Source organism: Macadamia integrifolia, unplaced genomic scaffold (assembly GCF_013358625.1).
Source record: "Macadamia integrifolia cultivar HAES 741 unplaced genomic scaffold, SCU_Mint_v3 scaffold_189A, whole genome shotgun sequence".
NCBI classification, from domain to species: domain Eukaryota; kingdom Viridiplantae; phylum Streptophyta; class Magnoliopsida; order Proteales; family Proteaceae; genus Macadamia; species Macadamia integrifolia.
The window spans coordinates 65,023-79,457 of NW_024870635.1; the positions used below are offsets into that span (position 1 = coordinate 65,023).

Here is a 14,435-nt window from a genome sequence, read left to right on the forward strand (position 1 = left end):
GATTAACCAGAGAGAGAGAGAGAGAGAGAGAGAGAGAGAGATAAGGTCACTTGTATGGGCAAGCCGACCTATCTTTAAAGTCCGTTTCTGTTTTCTTCTCGACTTAGAGATGAATGAGTGGAAGGAGGAGATAAAATCACCCAAACATAGAATTGCCTTATCTCGTTGACGTGAAGAGGAGAGGAATCAACGGACGGTCAAAGTTGGTGTGGTCTTTTGACCTTTTACTCGATATTGTCTGGTCGTCGTTAATTCCCGTTTTGTTCGTCTGAAAAGAGTTTGCAAATTCCTCTGCTTACCCTTCGTGTTTGAGGAGAGAGGACTCTCACCAGATCAGGTTCAAGTACGTCCTTGGAATTTTACATGCTAGTGGGAGTTTAGCTGTGGGATTTGGGTAGCTTAAATTAAACCGTAGGATGAAAGAGAAAGGATCCAAATTTTCAATCCATTTGTCGCATCTCTGTCCCGGTTGCAACCCTCACCCGCATCAAGGTTCGAAGAAAAGGGACTTCTCCGGAGTTCTCCCTACCCATCTGCTCCTCCCGTCTCTCTCTCCACCCCATCTTTCTCTCTACCTATTAGCTTTCCCCGTCCTCTGTCTTCCTGCAACACCCCTCTCAAGCTTATGGAGGTTCGGCTCTGGCTCTGGCAACACCTCCTCATTTAACGCGTATTGTGTTGTATTTGACTTTCGATCTTTCCAAGAATATGAAGAGGAGAAAGATAATAAAGAGGCAGACCCTACTTTAACTTGTTGAAAATTTCTTCTCTTCCTGATGAACCAGATTCAATTTTCCTTATGAAAGATTAAATTAAAAATAAAATTTGAGATCTCCTTTGGAGGGAAAAGGCGTGAACCCCTATTTAGTTATGTTTACTGGATTAGTTTGGCAAATTGAGGAGGGAAAGCATAAAAAAACGGATGATTTTATCATTGCAGGAATGTCGTCCCATGCACCTGCCCTAAAATCCCCATGGTCATAACCATTTGCAATCACCTCTGAAGGGAAAGACGGGTGAAAGGGAACTCAAGTTTAAAAGGAAACAAAAACAGCTTCGGGGAGTGCTTCGTCCTTCACTTTCTTTTTTTGGCCTTTTTTTAAGAGTCTGACAAGAGAGAGAGAGAGAGAGGGTATTGTGCGACGGCAGTAGAGGATGTACAATGCAATTATGACGACAACGAATGGCAGATATTCAAACTATTGTACCCGACGGTTATTAAACGCCAGCATGCTAGAATCCAATGCATCTAACAAGCATGCCCAGCTTTTTCTTTTTTTCTTTTTTTATTTTTTTTAGTTGAAGGAAAACTTATATTACAAAAGTAGGGAGAGGTATAGTTCGAGGAACAAAAGTAAGACAAATATTCAAAGGCAATAAAGAAGAGAGGGATAGTTATCTCAATTACAAAAAAAAAGAAGATTCGAAGAACCAAAAGAAGCTAAAGCATCAGTCACTTGATTGCCTTGCTGATAAACATGAGTGAAAATTATTGAATGGAGTCGTGAGGCTAATCTGCAACAATCATCAATAATTGTTGATTTCTCTAAAGAAGAATAGAAGCAGTCAATCTCACAAGAAGGAAATAACTTCAAATTATCACTCTCTATAATGAGATGAGTGAAGTTCCTGGAGACTGCAATAAAAAGTGCTTGTCGTATTGTGAGAGCTTTAGCCATATAGGCAAATGGGATGCCAATGAATTTTGAGAAGCATGAGATAAACCTTCCATTGAGTCTCTGAAAACGCCACCAATGCCAGCTAGACCAGGGGAACATAGATGAGAACCATCTACATTCACTTTGATGAAGTTAGATGGTGGTGGGTTCCAGGAAATGTGGCTAGTCCTACTAGAACATTAAGGCAAATTTTGGGAAGATAAATACGTATTTGCAAATGTAGTCGTTCGTCTCCAGAGGGCAGAAGCATCAAAATTGGACTGGCGAAACAATGCATTAGTATATGAGATCCAAATATGCCACAATATGCTTGCCATAATTCCACACATCCTTGTTTTAGTGGAATTGTTGACTTGAACACTTAATATATGGACACCCAATGAACACTTAATATATGGACACCCAATCCTGAATCTTGTTAAAAAAATTGCTCAGCTGAAAACTGAAAGTCATCCAAAGAGCTCGTGCGAGTGTGTAGTGAAAAAAAATAAATAAATAATCCGAGGTGACTAAGAACATAATGGGCAAAGACCATCCAAATGAAAGCCCCACCTGAAAAGTAGACCCGAATGCGGCACTCTAAGCATTAGTTTCCAAATAAGAAATCTTACTTTAGGAGTTGTCTTTATATGCCATATCTTCTGGTAAATAGGATTGAAGTTGGAAATTTGACCCGGAAGAGCAAGTCGATAGGCCAAAGAACAGTGAAATTGCCCCTAATTGTAGGATTCCATATGTATACATCTTCAATAGGCAATAGTAGAAAGTGAATAAATAAAATTGCTTTAGCTATTTCTTTAGGCCACCAATAAAATATGCGATCAGAGCCAACAATTACCTTGTGAATCGATAAGTTTAGCAACACTTAGAGGAGCACCTTGAGGAAGCAGAAACAAAGAACTTGAAGGAGGGAATCTTGAAATCCACGGATTTGACACAAGGATTGATAGATCGACCATGTCCAACTCTAATAAAAAGTCCTTTTAACAAAGTATTATGTCTTTGATACAAGGATTTCCAACCCCAAGATGCATTAGAAGGGCATATGTTATGGAAGAAATCAGTATTAGGAAAGTACTTAGACTTAATCATCCTTCCCCATAGAGAGTTTTGGGGATTTAGAAGTTCCCAAGCTTTCTTACATAGAAGTGCTTCATTCATTGGTGAACAAAGCTTAAGATTAAACTTAGATTTCTATGATCGACGAATAGAATTCCAACTTATAGTAGAAACAAGAAACTTATCACCATTCTCCGAAGAAACTTACGACAAGTAGAATCAAGGTCTTTGCGGATGGAATGGGGAAGCCTAAAACAAGACATGTAATATTGTGGCATTGACGCTAAAGTGGATTGAATGAGAGTATGTTGGCCAGCAATACTTAGCAGTTTTGATTTCCACCCACTAAATTTGGCATTGACTTTAGAAAGAAGATTCTGAGATTGAATCTTGTTAAGGCGGCTGCCTTGAAGAAATCCCCAAATAGGTGTCAAGGGATTTCATCTGCCGTTTGAAAGAAGAAGGGAGATTTGGGCTGAAATGAACAGGGGACTTGGATGACCTGAATTTTGACAATATTTATCAAGGATTACTAAAAAGCTCTAGTTTCTTGGGAGTTAGCTTTACCGAATAATATTAAGTCATCGACAAAGGCCAAATGAGATATTGGTTCACTCCTACGGGAAATTTTGATCTCATTAATTCTTCTTGAATTTGTGCAAGAGTCAAATGGGAAGAGAGGACCTCAGCACATAACACAAAAAGGTAAGACGATAGTGGATCACCTTGTCGAATACCTCTTGCGGGGGTGAAAAAAGATAAGGGAGAGCCATTCAAGAGAATAGGGAATTGTTGAGTTTTAACACAAACCATGACAAGATCAATCCAACTAGAAGCAAAACCAAAATTGGATAAGACCCACTGTAGAAAGTCTCGTTCCAACCTGACATACCAAATTTAATGGCCATCCAGCCAAACTTCCTTTTCCTCTTTTATTTCATATAATGGAATAATTCATGCGAGATAAGCACATGATCTTGTATGTGATGGCCTTTTATAAAGCGACTTTGGTTGAAGGAGACTAATAATGAAACAAGGGCCTTAAACGATTGACAAGAATACGAGATATGATCTTATAGACAAAATTAGTCTTATAGGTCTGAAATCTCTTATCAATGAAGAAAACTCAACTTTAAGAATGGGGCTAACGAAAAAATGGTGCAATTTCCTCCTGACGGTCCCAGAAGTGAAAAAAGATTTAACAATTGAAATAATAGAGAAACCAATTGAATCCCATACCTTGTGAAGAAAATGCTCTTGAAAATCCATCTAGACCAGGAGACTTGGTGGGTGACATACGGAAGACAGTGTTCTTGATTTTCAAATCCATAACTGGAGCAATAAGAGCACTGTAGTATCATCTACACATGGCTGATTTCGTTGCATGGCAGACAGAACGATGCGCCAAGAGAACCAAAATGCCCCCTGATGGAAGCGTTTCCGTGAGAGTATAAGGGGGTGTTTGGTTCGATTATTTTGTTGGAACATGTTTTGATTCTAGATGTAACTCATATGGAGGAGTTTCTTTGGAACAATTTTCTTCTAAGTGAAAAACTGTTTGGTTATCATGATTCTGTCAGTTGATTTTGAGTGGAAAACTGTATAGTCACCTATGAGTCTTTTAGAATAATAAAGAAAAAAAAAATTGTTCCAAGGATGGACTTCTTTATATTTATTTTTATTTTTTTTCTAGTAATAGGCAAAAAAAAAGAGTGATACTCGTGAGCTATCAATTCCAAGAGTGTACTAGATGTTCCTTTTGTATATTTTGTTTAGTAAATAAATATATTAAATTGAAGAAGAAAATAAAAAGAACATTACAATGCATGATTTTAGTGCATGGTATTAGAATAGGTATTGTTTATCTCAAAAAAATAATATAGTATTGAATCATTCAATTTTTTTCTTAAAAAACATGTTTTGATTTTTTTACCTAATGGTTTTGGGTAGGTATTAAGTTTTTTTATTTTATTTTTTATATTATTTATAAATGCCAAATATTTAGTTTGGAGATATACTAAATCGGAACAAATCGTTAAATATGATCATTTTAATCCCTTATACTTAGAACCATGGTTGGGAGGATTTTAAAATGCACCCAACACATTAACCCCTATCTATTATCTCTCCAGTCTTCACTCCTTAATGACCTGACCCCAAAAAATGTGGATACTCTGCATCTTCTAGGCAAATTATATTAAATTAAAAATAAAAATAACAATTTTAGACCTCTTTAATATTTGTTGAACAAGTACCCACCCCACCTTGGTAAGCACCATCGTTTTTAATAATTAATTTGTGGATAATTGTTTTTAATATGAGAGTTCCCCCTATGACCAGATAGAAGACATGCGTTCAAGATTTAACTCGATATAAACAACTTGTCATTTCATTGCTAATAATGGACCATATAGTTCATTAGAAATTCAAACACCTACATTCTTATACATTCAAATATGTAAAAATTACTACCAGTAGAGCTATTACAATATGACCCATCACGCTCAGGATATTCTTCATACTACGGATCTCTTCAGTAAAATTTTTCAGTACTTCCTTCATCTGATCCATTTGTATATTCCTTTCATCCACAATTGTTGGAGTAGCATCTCTAGCTATGGCAAACCCATTTGATGTAGCCATGGGTACTGTTGGCACATGGTACTATTGGCACACGGTACTGTTGGCACACTAAATTCTTTTATTAAGGGGGACTTGGAATCAAAATATCAACAGAGAACAAAGAAACAAATGTTAGGATTTTTATATGGGCTTAACTGATACCGATTGATCCATTGGGCCCAAGCAATAATAGACCCACTCTAATTAGGAAACTCCTAGTTATTTCCATTGTGAGAGTGGAATAGGGTTTTAGGGATTCTATTATAAATAGAATACTGACGGTCCCTGCAGCCATCACTTAATGCCTTATTGATTTTGAGAGCACGGCTTTCTCACAAGAGCAAGTGCATAGAAAGAGAGGAAACCCTACAGTAAGAGGCTGCAGAAAATCTCAGTAGAAGGATTCTACTTGCGTAGTTCATCATTGTCATCTTCATATGAGTAATGTTTAATCACATGGGACAGAGGTTCATGATCTATGCTCATGGGGCTTCTAAATTTACACAGGTACTTCTCTATTCTCATTTATGGTTCATGTCATGCATGTCCCATTGATTATTATTGATATGATAAATCTATATGGTTATGTGTTTTAAGATCTAGAAGGGAGTACTTTATTGATCTTGGTTTAGGGACTATACCCATGGTTAAATATCTTTTATGATTCCTGTATTCTAAATACTATAAGGTTATTCATATGTTTAATATGATAAAGGATCCCAACAATTGGTATCAGAGCCAAGCCTTATAATATTAGAATCAAGAAAAATAAAAAAAAAATTTTGATTTTGTATAGGGTTTGGGTCCCAAATCTTGAAAATCATAATTTTACCATAACTTAAAGGTTTTGGATAAAAAAAACTTTCTTCACAAAAGTTGTAGAAGATGAGAAGACGGTCGCGATGATATACCACAAGTCCCCGAAAACCTTCGGACGTGCCAGCACGCACCGTTGGAAACCGGCTACCAGAGGAGAGAAAAAAAATAATAAAAAAAAACCGATGAGTCATCATCGGGTCAACTCGAAACCCTACCGAGTTGACCCGGAGGTGTAGTGGGTCAACTAATGACCAACTTATTTGACTCGGTCAAAGGTTGACCATTTGACCTGAATTTTAACCCAGATATCCGACCCGAAGACAACCGGTTTGACCCAGATTTTTGACCCGGAACTAATATGCTCGAACTGGATTAGACCGCTTGGCCAAACCGGTTGGTTTGGGTAAATTTTTTTTTCACAACTTCAAATGGCTCGTACGGGCAAAGGGTGAAGAATTTTTCACCTTAATTTTTTAGCGTTGAGACCAATTTTTTGTGCTCTTCATTTTGATATATTATGAGCCTAGTTTTGGTCAACTTTTATGATCTATTTTGTATAAGTTACAAGTATGGGTGTTTAATGATTCTTCATAATTTTTCTATTAATTGGAAGAAATAAAAGAAAATCAACTCATACATTACTTGTATATCAGAATATGAATTTGTTTATTCTTGGTAATGATAGTTTATGAATATTTTTTTTATTCATGTTTAAACAATCCCACTTTTAGTTACCGGAATGAATTTGTAGACTATTGCAGTAAGATTTGATGAAATCCACCAAAGTGGTAAAGTTCAACCTTATTGTAATAGAATACAAATCAAAGGTCTTATTTGTTTGAAAAGACAGAGAATAATGGTTGGTAGCAAGGTTGCTAATGTTCACCCAAATGTGACATTATCAAAGAAAAATTAAAGTTAAAGCAAGTGAAAAACAAAATAGGAATTTCTCAACCTAGAAGATGCTGTCCATCCAAAGATGGCGATACTTTTCGAAAGTTAGAAGAAGTTTCACAGTAATAGCAGAAACTTGAGCGGACCAGTATATTTCATACCCAAAGGTCAAGAATGTAGTTACGGTTGACACTCATGAAGTAATTGATAATTGAGCACTGTAATGTTTATTTTGCTAATAGTTACATACTTGTTCTTTTACATTTAAATGATGTTTAGTTTATGTTTAAATAACCCACAAATTTAAGTTGTCAGGTGTAGTTGTAAGTTATTGCAGTGGATGGATGAAACCCACCAAAGTGATAAAATCTAAGTTTACTGTAATAGGTTTGCAACTCAAAGGTTTTGTCTTATTTTCACAGATAGAGAAAATTATTCGCAGGAATTAGGTAATGGTTGTCCAAAGGCGACATTATCAAAGATAAACATAAATGCAAGTGTACTTTAGGCAGACCTTAACCTAGAAGTTGTTATTCATCCAAAAGTAATAGTAATTTTCGAAGATGAAGAGCTCCCACGGTCATTGTAGTTTTTAAGTGGACTAGTGCATTCCAGACCCAAAGGTTGAGAATGTAGTTTAGTTGACACTCTGGTTATGTTTAATGGTTGGTGATGTAATATTGATTTTAATTTTATTGATGTTATATGCATTTATTAAATATTAAATGGATTATTCTTCCTTGAGTTGAACCATTAAATTGAATGTTTTTAAAAATGGCTTGAGAATATGGAGGTCTACATTTGCCTCAAATATCTAGTTTTCTATACTAGGAAAACCAAACCAATAGTTTGGTATTATGCTTTTAAAGCAAAGATTTTTACCTTAAAAGGTATTGGACAGTTGATCAATGGCAATAGGGTGGATGAGTGTTTCATGACTATGACCATAGGTTATATATTTATTTAATGTGTTATTTTTATATTCCTATTAGATCAATTCGGATTGGTTAGGTTGGATTAGTATCGGTTTTGATCAATCCAATACCAAGTTCTCAAACATTATCATTGTTCTTTGAAAACCTATTTATGAACATTAATTGATAAATGTTTGGTTTTCTTTTGTTTTTGGGCTTATGTGAACAAGTTATATGTATATCACATTTAACGAATTGTGTTCTCTAATAAATGGATTAATTTATGGCTGGTCGAACCAAGTGGGAGGATAGAATTATGGATCTTAAGCTATTTTATGTGGATCGACTAGTGGAATGATAAATTCGGTATACTAGGCTGCCAGTGGGAGGATGTTGCTTGTAGAATGTCAGTATACTAGGTTACTAGTGGGAAAATAAATTCAGTGTACTATATTGTTTTTCATGCAAAATAACTATTTTGAGTTTTATATTGATTTATTATTATCATGATATTAAAGAATTATTTATGGCTGAAATATATAGTAAATTCATATTCATTTCATTTTGTACTTGTATGTTTTGTTTGAAACACCCTGTGATGGATAAATATGTTAGAATTAAACTGGGTGTGAACTTTCGCACATTTTATGCTGCACAGTATATTTCTAGGAAGCTATGAAAGGATTGGGTGGAATCCACCAAAGTGGCACATCCTATTCTTTTATGATTTTTTCAAGTGCAGCAAAGTTGGTGACATTTGCCCAAAGGTGATGTCATCCAAGTTAAAAAAAATACATGTATGGAAATGATTATAACTTAGACATTTCTAAGCCCATATGTGATAAAAGTAACTGATTTTCGCAGTAAATTTGGATTTATAAGAGGATCAGTGCATTCTTAGCCCAAAGGATAGGAATGTAGTTACGGTTGTGACTCTTGTGTGTTTTATCTGCTAGATGTACATTTATTGTGTAGTTTATCTGCTAGATGTACATATTAAATTTTCTAACCCGGTTATTTAGTGTATATGTTTCATACCTGAGATTTTTAAGGCTACTTGATTTGGTTTTAGCTCTCAGGGAACCCAAACAGGTATTGTTGTTGATCAAAGCACAACTGAAGGGAAATAGGAACAATTTTATTATCCTATTAAGTTTATAATGGCTTTAGAGTAATTTTGAATTGATTTTATCTTAAATTTTGTTCTTTGAATTATTTATGTACATTTATGTTTCATTTGTTTGTGTTATCCTTGGTTGTATAAGAAACACATTAAAATATACACTTCTGTACATATATTTATCTCTAATGTGAAAAACATGATAAGAATGAGTGAAATCCACTAAAGTGGTACATTCAGTTCAAATGTGTATTTCTCAAGGTAAAGGTGACATTTTTCCAAAGGTGATGTCATCTAAGTTTATCGACAAAGTGCTCAAGAGCCATGTTTTCTGACATTGGTGTTATTGATGTTTTTGATATATTTGGTTAGTGGGAGTTTTATGATCTCATTTAACCAAAGATATCATGGTGGTAAAAGCCAAAGTTTAAAGGCTATGCCTGCTAAGATTTATTGGCAGTGCTTAGCCAAAGTAATTGGCGACAAGTCAAGGTAATTGAAGATATTTCATCAGAATTTGTGATATATGGCAGTATTTAGCCAAAGTCTGTGATTTATGACGATATTTAGCCTAGGTCCAAATAAGTGATGGTTTACCATAGGCGGTTTGCCAAAATTTGTGATTTATGGTGGTATTTAACATAAATCTATGATAGTGGTGATTAACCACAGACGGTTTGTCAAAGTTTATGATTTATGAGGGTATTTAATCTAAATCTATGGAAATAGCGGTATGCCAAAATAAGATATTAATTCAAGAAAATGACGATTTTCCTAAGTGTCAATTAATATCAAAGTTTACTACCTGTGAGGTTTTCAAGGTAGGCTGATCTTTAGATCAAGAAATGACCTATAAGGAAATGTATATTTCATGTGATCACAGGTATGGTATTAATTCTTTATATATATGTTTCCAGGCGATTTGGATTGATAGTTTTCTATTGTTTGTAACATTAGATAGTTATATGCTATATATTAGGGTGTATTTTCTACTATTGATTGAATCAAAGTTTGTTTGAGTGGTGTTCAGTCTTGGGATTATTTGGTCAGGTATCAATGGAAAGACATCAGTATCAATATAACCCAAGTGGGAGATTGTTAGAATTTTTATGTGGGCTTAACTGATACCGATTGATCCATTGGGCCCATGCAATAATAGACCCACTCTAATTAAGAAACTCCTAACCCCTTCCATTGGGAGAGTGGAATAGGGTTTTAGGGATTTTATTATAAATAGAATACTGACGATCATTGCAGCCATCACTTAATGCCTTATTTGTTTTGGGAGCACGGCTTTCTCACAAGAACAAGTGCATAGAAAGAGAGGAAACCCTAGAGTAAGAAGCTGCACAAGATCTCAGTAGAAGGACTCCACTTGCGTAGTTCGTCATTGTCATCTTCATGGGAGTAATGTTTAATCACATGAGACAGAGGTTTATGATCTATGCTCATGGGGCTTCTAAACTTACACAGGTACTTCTCTATTCCCATTTATGGTTCATGTCATGGATGTCCCATTAATTATTATAGATATGGTAAATCTATATGGTTATGCATTTTAAGATCTATGAAGGGAGTACTTTATTAATCTTGGTTTAGGGACTATACTCATGGTTAAATATCTTTTATGATTCTTGTATTCTAAATACTATATGGTTATTCATATGTTTAATATGATAAAGGATCCCCAACAACAAAACCATTTCAATAAAAACATAATAGTTAGAATTCATCACCTCTTCGTTAACAATGAACATTAATTTAAGTTGGGAAAAAATTAGTTAAAAAAAAGAACAACTTTCAGAACTGAACATGGGGTTAAAGAGAAGTGATCTAATCCGGTTGGTGAGCCTCCTGGGATTAGTCCCTTCTTTAATCTTGTGAGAGTTGTTATAATGGTCAACGCAGGAGTATACAAGTGAGTGTCTTTAATTCTTTGTCTTCTCATTAATCTCATTTCTCATCTGGTTTTTTTTTTTTTTTTTTTTTTTTCTTTTTTTATTTTTTTTATTTTTTTATTTTTTATAACAAAGCCCTTATGGGAATCCGGTTGGACTCAAAATAATAAAGTAGAATGGAATTGTCTTTTTTAGCATTCTTTCCTCGTCTCCATTTGTTCTGTTTTTGGGTTACTGTAAGGTAATGATATAGATTTGATTCTACCACATGAAATTTGCAGGGAGAAAGTGAATATAATACCATTCAAATCTTTCATAACCGTAGAAGCAGGAGCAGGTAAGTCCATAGTCCAATGGGGGGGCACAGCTCAAACACTTGGGTCCAGAGGGCTACCTATTGGTCCCTTCAATTCTGCAACTTTTGCTGTCAATTCCCCTTATTTCATATCCAAAAACATCACTATTGAGGTTAAATTCCAAATAGGTCCTCTCTTTCATTTAAACTTCAGCACTAATATTAGCATCTCTCTCTCTCTCTCTCTCTCTCTCTCTCTCTCTCTCTCTCTCTCTCTCTATAATTACAAGTTTTGTGAAGCAGAACACAACACCTCTATCCCCACCAGGAGCAGCTGGAAAGTAGGCAGTAGCATTTAGGATATCAGCAGCCTTTGTAAATTCTTGGCAGCCCAAGATACACTGTATAATCACCTGGGCAGACACTATTTTAAGGATTGTTACGTAGAAGGCTCTGTGGATTGCATCTTTGGCAATGGTCTCTCATTTTATGAGTGAAAGTGGTTCTCAAATTTCCTATTATAAAATTGAATTATCTGGAACTTAAAAACCCCCAAATTTCAATCAGGTTGGTGAATGGGTTTTTTCTCTTCTCTCCGTCAATTTGACTGTAGAGGTGTCATGTACATGTAATAGATCAGAACTATGGGGCACTCACAGCCCCGAGTGAGATTACTATAAGACACAGGGTTCTCTTTTGTGAACTGCAAGGTCACGGTTTCAGGAGCTCTCTATCTTGGTAATGCATGGCGTACCTTCTCTACGGTAGTCTTTGCCTACACATATATTGACGATATTATCATTCCCAAAGGCTGGTATAACTGGGGAGACCCCAATAGGGAAATGTAAGTAACATCCAAAACCCAATAAACAATCTCTATTCATTTCCTTTTTGTCTTTGCTAAATACACCCATTTCAGAACAACCAAAATCCATATAGGGTTCATATAGTAAAACAGAAATGAATACTCACCGATTTCTAGGGTTCATATAACAAACTCAAAATGAAATAAGCCACGGCACATACTACTTCAGTCCGATTTCAACAAAAATGAAAAAACCCCCAAATTTAGGGTTTCACATCTAGGTTTGAAGAAGAGAAAGGACCATACCTCACACAATCTGGATTTTTACTACCTTCTTCAGTCGATCGTCGAAGCAAACAAGTAAATCATGCACAACGAGGAGGAAACATAAGAACTAAACCCCATATGTGAAGTTAACAACCGGAAAAGTAGAAACCGAAGTTCCATAATCTGAAGAAAACACAAAAGAAGAAGAGGGGAAATCTCACCTCGCCTGCGCTCGGTTTTCAGAAAACACTCAGCTGCGATCGTTTTTCGTCGAAGGAAGGAAAACGTGAGATAGCAAAACCCGATAAATGGAGACACCCTGGGGTTTTTATATGAACCCTGGAATCAGCTGACTCGATTCTGGATTTACCTATCCAGGCTAATCCAGTTGAGTCATGGCTTTTAGTATAATTTGTGGTTCCAAGGAACACCCTGAGTCCGGATCATTTTTCCGAAAACGGGAACCAGACAGCTTTATTTAATGAGAAACATGGATCCTTAGAATGTAATCCGATGGAAAAATCGAACTAAACACCCCCTAAGGGTGTGAATTGGGAATTGAAACTGATTGAGCCAAACCAAACTGATTTAATTCGGTTTAAATTCAGTTTGAGTATGTGAGTATACTCCTCAGTTCGATTCGGTTTCGATTTTAGGTGTAAGAACTATCAATACGGATTGAAACCGAACCAAATTGTCTAAAAACCAAAAAAAAAGGAAAAAACCCTAGTATAGTAGTATCGTTAAGACTCAAGTGGGATTTTTTCAATATTCAATTTTGAAAATACAAGTGTTTTTTGCAAGATCTTTTATTTTTTTTAGGTGGTAAGTGTTTTTTACAATTTATCATCACATATGTACATGCTAAGACAATTTTGGAGTTAGCAATGGCCATAAGGCCCATAACTTGAGCCCATTATAGCCTTTGGTCTATCACAGTCATGGTTCAAAAGTATAACCGTTTTCATAACCAAATTAAAACTAAAATACAAAACCAAATTAAAATTGCATATCACAATTGAATTGGAACCGAAACCGAATCAAGCCGAGCCGAATTGAATCGACTTGAGTATCTAAATATGGAACCACGTCGATTCTCGGTTCGGTTATGGTCCACCTTACCATTATTTGGAATCAAGTCGAAACTGAACCAAATAACCAGAATCGAACCGATTGACACCCTTACTATGCCATCGGGCATGCCTTTATATGAGCCTCATATGCGGAATATGGCGAAGTGGCTTCATCATAGCTGCTCAATGCTCGATCGAGTGTGAGCCAATGTAAATATTTCAATGTGCCAAACCCCTAGGAGAGTCCGAAATGGTATATAAGCTATATCTCTCCCCCCCCCCCCCACCACCCCCCATCCCAGAAAAGAAAAAGAAAAAGAGCAATCCAGTGGACAAGGTTATCTCCCACTATTGTGGAGTTTGAGAAGGGCAAATATACGCAGCCTTACTCAATATAACAAATTTTTTAATTTGGTTTGCACCACCATGCTCGTGAAGGAATGGTGGATAACGAAAAACATCTTGTCAGGGAAAACTAGCAGCATCTTACTTACTTTTCCAAAATCTCTCCCAATTAGCTTCTTTTCGACCCGATGATATGAAAATTGTTGTAACTTCCTTGTCTAAAGTCCGAATGATGCGATCCAATGGCACTGGAAAGAAGACTGAACGAACTACGTTTTTCATGCAGATCTCTCTGCCCAGATCAGCCATTAGACCTTCGAAAAATAGCTCCAAACACAGTATTACAACGTGAACCTATGAAATCGCAAATTTTATTGTATGAGGCCTTCACCCATTACTTCCACCTTTTGCCAAACACTGTGTAAGGCCATTATAAGCTACCAAACATCATCCCCCACACCCGGATGCATCTGTAACATTTCCAAACACAATTCACATTGATAACTTAGCTGCACTGTTGATACATTGTCTTCTTCTCTTGACCTGCCACAACACGTGCATCACCAAAACATCACCACACAGTTGCCAACAATGACAACACTCAAATCCATACCTACCAGGGCCATTATACCACTTTATGTACCC

The 14,435-nt window shown here is 36.0% G+C and overlaps 1 long non-coding RNA gene across 1 annotated transcript; it reads right to left on the reverse strand.

Moving 5' to 3' along the window:
* Window positions 1-5,111: 5,111 nt before the first annotated feature.
* On the reverse strand, window positions 5,112-12,847 carry LOC122071093. The gene is made up of 3 exons (XR_006138054.1): window positions 12,594-12,847; window positions 12,412-12,436; window positions 5,112-5,418 (listed from the first exon to the last, which is right to left on the reverse strand). It is a non-coding gene; the product is annotated as an uncharacterized LOC122071093 (long non-coding RNA).
* Between the last annotated feature and the right edge of the window lie 1,588 nt (window positions 12,848-14,435).